The sequence below is a fragment of the Aulonocara sp. 'chitande type north' Nkhata Bay genome, linkage group LG17 (genome assembly GCF_057382095.1).
Source record: "Aulonocara sp. 'chitande type north' Nkhata Bay isolate Kocher_YH1m ecotype deep benthic linkage group LG17, A_spYH_male_GT1.1, whole genome shotgun sequence".
NCBI classification, from domain to species: Eukaryota; Metazoa; Chordata; class Actinopteri; order Cichliformes; family Cichlidae; genus Aulonocara; species Aulonocara sp. 'chitande type north' Nkhata Bay.
In genome coordinates, this window is record NC_141360.1 from 42,644,623 (window position 1) to 42,651,265 (window position 6,643).

A 6,643-nucleotide genomic window follows, 5' to 3' on the forward strand; every position below is an offset into this window, starting at 1 on the left:
GCCTGTCAACGGGCTTCGTAAAGGTTCTTTTAAGGTCACCAGAAAGCTACATAAAAGACTGCACCTGCACCTGCACCTGCACCAAAGTTCTTTTTTTTTTCTCTCTATCTCCGAACATTGTTGCATTTTAAAACCTTCTTCAGTGAGCTATAAATAGGTCACAAGTGAAACACTAAAGTGGCTAACCTTTCTGTGGAATTAAATAGATTTCTAAAAATGTGCCCATAGTGTCAGTACAGGATTGTGAACATCGCAACGCAAAGTTTTTGATTTCTCTCAAAACATATATTTCTTTTCATGTTGAACAGATAATATCTTTAATTTGAGTCAAAGTGATTTGCACTTGAACACGCCCACCAGAAATAGACCGGGACCCATTTTTATTCTGCATGGCTGCTGGAAACATCATGTCACATCTTTGATTAATTTCATCTGAAAATAAACGTAAGTAAAGCCAAGTGTGTTACAAAAGCTTTTATAATTTGTATTGCCAAAATCGCAGAAAATAACCCCATTTAAGCTGGGTCGACAGCCACCCCTAATTTTTGCATGATTGTAGCTGCTAGCTATAAGCTAGCTAGCTATCCTGCGCAACGTTAGAACTGGTTACCAGAAACCGACCATCACAGTCGGGAATACAAGTTAGTATACTGGTAAAAAACGGCTTTTTGCCTAACTAGCTAGCGTTACCACGATGCATCGGTGGTGGATAAAGCTAGCTAGCATAAGTTCATAGTTCATAACATTCATAGTATAACTCCGTGCTCCGCTTCGTTTGAATTTTTCTGGTGAGCTCGCGGTTTCTAGACACAAGCTTGTGTTTGTGCGCGCACGTTTGTCTCTCTTCATATAAATATCTGTGTGTTATGTGTGTGTACACCGAGCGCAAAAGATAATTATTAATGTGCATGATTTAGAGACAGAAATAACAAGCCAGCATATAAGATCAATGACATAAGACTAATTCCTTCAATTGACTTTCAGGCGCAGCTCGGAAAAATGTGCATTTTCTGAAGAAATTTTAATTTTAACAGCAAAAAATTGACCCTATGCCAAACTTAGTCGCTAATGGCTGGTCTGTAGACTGTTTGGTATGTCATGTTACGTATTTCTTGGTTTTTCTATGTAATGTGTTTTATAGAGAAGTAACATTATTCTTTTTTTTCTGTATGCTTTCAGAACCACAGATCGCTCCATCCATTCCATGGCTGAAGCATACATTTTCATTTAATCTGAACAGGTATCATTTTGCATTTACACTGCACATCCTTTTTAAACATTTCATAATAATCTAGACTCTCCCTCATTATCCTCTCATTCACCTTGCTGATGTGTTGAGGACTTGATAAAAGAATACATGGTATGTCCATATCTGTTCTGTCTCTACATGAGATGCAGTCTCTTGATGTAAATTTGACAACTCTGCTATTAAATGCAGTGATTAATGTAGGACAGCAACGATTAATCAACTCATCAAGTTAATATCTTAGGGTTCTGTATTGTTTTCTTTTTTTTTCTTGGGCTTTGTGGAACATTTATGAAAATGTTCCACCATTGATTTAATTTAATGATTATGCAATTCACAATCTGATTAGTCAAATAATTGTTCTAATAGTCTGTGACCAAACAACTATCAAAATAGTAGTTTATTATGGTCAAAGATTTATCAGGTGTGCCAGACTTCAGTTCTTCACTTGTACATTTTGTTCCATATTTTACCTCAAGATATCCCAGAAAGATGAAGCTGAGGAAGAGCTGCAGAGTACCACCATGGCACTCTTCGTCTTCAGGGACAACTCAAGCCTCCTACATCAGCCTCGAGACATCGGGATAATCATTGATGGTGTGGAAGTCCTGAATGAGTTGCCTTCTGTGGCAGCTGGAGTGGCAATGGTCTTTGGACTCTGTTATGCTCTTAATATGGAATATCCACGAGGATTCAGGTTCACCTTTGAGGCTCTTCAAAAGATTATGATGGAGCTTGACTTTAACAAGATGACCTCTAAGATTCGCAAACTTAATTGTGAACTTAACACTGCACAGTAGTGTGTTTGCATGCATGTGTGCATGTGTATGTGCACATGCATGTGCATGTGTGCTTGGTTATTTTGCTTGGTTGGCCTGCAGTGGTATTCTACATTCAAAATTTATAAGAACACCCATTTGAAAGGGAGATTTAAGTTGATTTCATTGATACATGTGTAGATTTTTTTTTTTTTTACATTGTACAGGCACAGTGCACATATAAACATTTTTGAGTACTTGCAAATTGGTTTAAAAATAGTTTTTATAATGGTTTTATGCCAGTTTTAGACAGGTTGCAGGTTTTATACTGGTTTTCAAAAGATTGCAGGTTTTATACTGGTTTTCAAAAGATTGCAGGTTTTATAAAACAAACATTTCTCTAATCATTTCTGCCGTAGCACTAAATCTGTATATTACTAATCCTCTCTATTGATTATAGTTAAAATGGTTTGGAACAATAAATAATTTTGAAATAATTGGTTGGCCAACTGTCTTGTTTTTTATAGGAAATGCAGAGCATTTTTGAACTGAAATGAAATGTAAAAAATATAGTTTGAATATATGTAAATCAATTACCTGGCTTCAACACAAACATATTAGTTCATGTTAATTTGGTTCGATGTGAATACATTAGGTTGGTTAAATTTCAATATATTAGCTTGGTTCAATAATTAAAATATGGTTCTATGTAAAAAAATCAATTTGGATCAATGCAAAATTTAAAGTTTCAGTCAAGTCTAGTAATATTGTTTATATCAACATAAAAGTATCAGGTCATATCAAGTGACTCAATTTGGATTCTATAAAGCCAAATATTTTGGATGTGACAACTGGACATCATTTTTTAAAATTTGAATAGGGTTATTTTTTTTACAGTGTAGTTTATTTCTCACAGTTTTTTAAAAATTCTCTTGCTTTATGGTTCTTAGCGCTGTTACCAGTCTTTGCATTTATCATCATTTTTTCTCTTTTTTCTTTCATGTTACACAAACATGATTACATATTGCATATGAATCAAGGTTGTGCAGAGGTGGTTGCATTTCCCAGACAATCATGCAAAATATATACATTTCTTTTTTTAAAAATGACATGGTGCGACAGGACTGTAGCACAGTAATACAGCAACATCAGAGGCAAATTCCATTCAAGTTTTGCAAGCCTAGCTTTGAACTTTATTTAAATAAACGGCAGTGACTCGTTATGACAAGGATCATTCGTAATCTCACTCAAACCATGCTGAACGGCTCTAACCCAATTAGGAACATAGGGTTGTTGTTTTTTTTGTTTTTTTTAAAAAGAAAAGAAAAACATAACTGAACACAACAGTATGTCAGTGCAGTGACTAATCAGGCAGTACAGTTTCAGGAACCGTTTTAACTGAGGCAGGATGGCATTTTGGTTTTTAAATGGGCATTTAAAACCTGAAATAATCCTAAAGGCTTAGACAAAAAGGTGACATTTGTTTTCGAAATTGAGGTGATGGGCATCTTAGTCGCTGTCACTCCTCATTTCATTTCATTTCATTTCATTTCATTTCATTTTTATTTATTTCACACTTGGTACTACAATCAAACAAAACAACCACATCTTCTGTCAACAAAACACAACAACCTCTCTGGAGCAGCCTCTTTCCACTGGAGGGCACGGGAACCTCATGCTTCACTGAGACCTTTGACTTGCTTTTGCTGTCCTTGTCAAGCAGCTCCAAACCGTCATTGATCTTCTTCAACATCTCGTAACGCTCACGCCCACGAACAGGGAGGAGAAAAACCTCCTTGTCGTCCCCCTCAGCACTGGAGGTACATTTGGACTTCTTTGTGGATGTGGTGTCAGGAGGTGGTGCGCTCTTTCGTTTTTTCGCCTCTTTGGTGCCGCTCTCCTTCTTCTGTTTATTGTCCTCCTGTAGCTGTAACAAAGAGGGACGAAATAACAAAAAAGAGAAACATATTTGTCAAGTAATTTTACCCCCCCCCCAAAAGTGGCATTTAACATGATGATATTCTACTGCCTTCTGGGGGAGGGAAGGAACAGCGGTTTTTCTTTTGAGTTTATATTCAAGTTTTCTCCTTCTTGCCCCCTCTGGTGTACAATTTCTTCCTTTTTCCTGTTTAAAAAGAGTTCACATATTTTGTCATTTGACTGTAAGCAGTGCAAGGAGGAGATGCTCGCTTTTTGCATGACAGTCTGCCACTTCAGTCTTCCCTTTCTTTATAAGGCTGGAAAATACTTCAGACCCCTCCTCAGGCAGTAAGGGGCCTGAGGTGGGGTCTGAACTGTGGGTACCGGTATGAGGAGAGAAGGGGGACAGGACTGGATAGTGGCTTAAAGTTAGGATTTGGTTTGATTAGGTGAGCCGGTTTTTGGTTGTGTCTGCTTATGATTTGAAACAGGTCTGAAATGAGAGAAAGAGGAGTTTGTTCCTGGGGAATTATAAGACAGTGGTGTCCCGTTTTCCTTCTCATTAATCATATGAGAAGAATGAAGGCGTTTTAAAGATTTTTGAGTTGAGGTTTGTCCTTCTGCAGCTATCAGTTTTCTAAAGAACTCGTCCTCCTCATACTGCAGAGTGTTTAGGAAACTTGGCTCAGAGCTGCAGAAGTTCTTGACTGTCGTACATTTGTGGTTAGTCTGATGAAACTCATTTTCAGTGTACTGACTGAAAGTGAACAGCGGGTCCTGACTCCACGTCTGTGGTAAAGGGTTAGGGTGTTGAAAAAAGATCAGGGAACCAGCAATCGCCGGTTCCTTGAGATGCACTCTCCACCGTGGGACAGGATGGTGGTACCCCTGCCCCAGTTCAAAAAATTGCCCATCTTGGGTTTACGCGCATCTACTGAGCTCTTCGCGACGTTTCGGCGTTCCTTCGCCTTCTTCAGGCCGAGCTCAGTGTGTCTGTGTTGTGTGCCTTGTGCCAGAACTAAACTGAAAATATTAGAGCAATATTTCAATGAAATATCCTGAAACGCGTACCTTCACTCAGAAATCGGGGCTGGGGAAACAAAAGCAGAGTCTGAAAGTTTGAGGACAAACAGTCAAATCTTTTTCTCTCTCTCTTTTTTTTTTTTTAAACATGTCATAAAGACGAGACCCACAAACTCAGTATGTCTACTCATTAGCTACCTTGCATTATAAATATATAAAGTTTTAAAAAGTGCTTATTAAAAGAAACTATAGTGATGTGATAACTTCCAGCAGTGTCATTCTCATTTTTGTTCTTGACCAGCATTAATACGAAATGTCAGGGAGAGCAAAACGGTCGTCCTTCACAGTCCTCCTCCAACACTGACAAGGATTGTCCACAAAAAAACCCCAAAAAACCCCCCCAAAGAACTGGTCTCCCATTAACATTCATTCAACGTGTACACAAAGATAGACGTTTTTGGAAAAGCATATTTAATACAAAAGGAGACTTCTCAAACTAAAGAGGAGAGTATTGGCGACTGGTAACACACTGCTGCTGCGACCGACTGGAACACAAGATGACAGGTAAAAATTAAAATAACTAGCAATAATTAGGGGTTAGGTTGGTGTCTAGGTGGGGGTTTTGGTGGGTGCCGGACGCTGTGGCGAAGAGGCCACGCCGATGGCTTCTTCGGTTCTGGAGATATGGCGAATCGGACCAAAAAGGATGGGACAAAACGGTCCCAATCGGAGAAAGGAAGGTGCAGAGGGCCTGGGTCCACCACCACTGTACTCAGCAGGCCCTGCCGGGTCGTTAGACACGCAGCATGGCAGGGATCGGTGACATAACATGTAGCAGTTTCCCTTCACAGAAGCGTCTGCAGCAGGTGGGTGGAGGAGGAGGCAGCAGAACCAGGCCTTTGGAGCACTGTGTCATCTCCTGGTCCTGATGCTTTGAATCTCCCTCTCTGTCTGTCTGTCTGTCTGTCTGTCACACACACACACACACAGAAGCTGGTCAAGTGCTGTGCAACTGGGATTGCACCTGTCGTCCACAGGAGGGCGCCTAGCTGGGAAGTCCAGTACATTCCATATTAAAGTTGTTGCAAGTGCATTTTTTGTGTAAAAGACAGACACACACACACACACACACACACACACACACACACACACACACACACACACACACACAGTAAGGTCTGAAGTGCAAAATTTGAATTACATTCCTTTGTATCTCTCCCTCTCTCTCTCTCTCTCTCTCTCTCTCTCTCTGTCTCTCTCTCTCTCTCTCTGTCAACACACACACACACACACACACACACTCACACACACCAAAGCACACAGACAGAAGCTGGTCACAACTGCTGTGCAACTGGGATTGAACCAGGGGGGCTCCCTCTGCTGGCTCAATGCGGTACAAAGTGTCAGAAGCTGTTAGATATCTGCTTTTGACAATCAATTGCACCTGTCATCCACAGGAGGGCGCCTAGCTGGGAAGTCCAGTACATTCCATATTAAAGTTGTTGCAAGTGCATTTTTTGTGTAAAAGACAGACACACACACACACACACACACACACACACACACACACTGTAAGGTCTGAAGTGCAAAATTTGAATTACATTCCTTTGTATCTCTCCCTCTCTCTCTCTCTCTCTCTCTCTCTGTCTCTCTCTCTCTCTCTCTCTCTCTGTCAACACACACACACACACACACA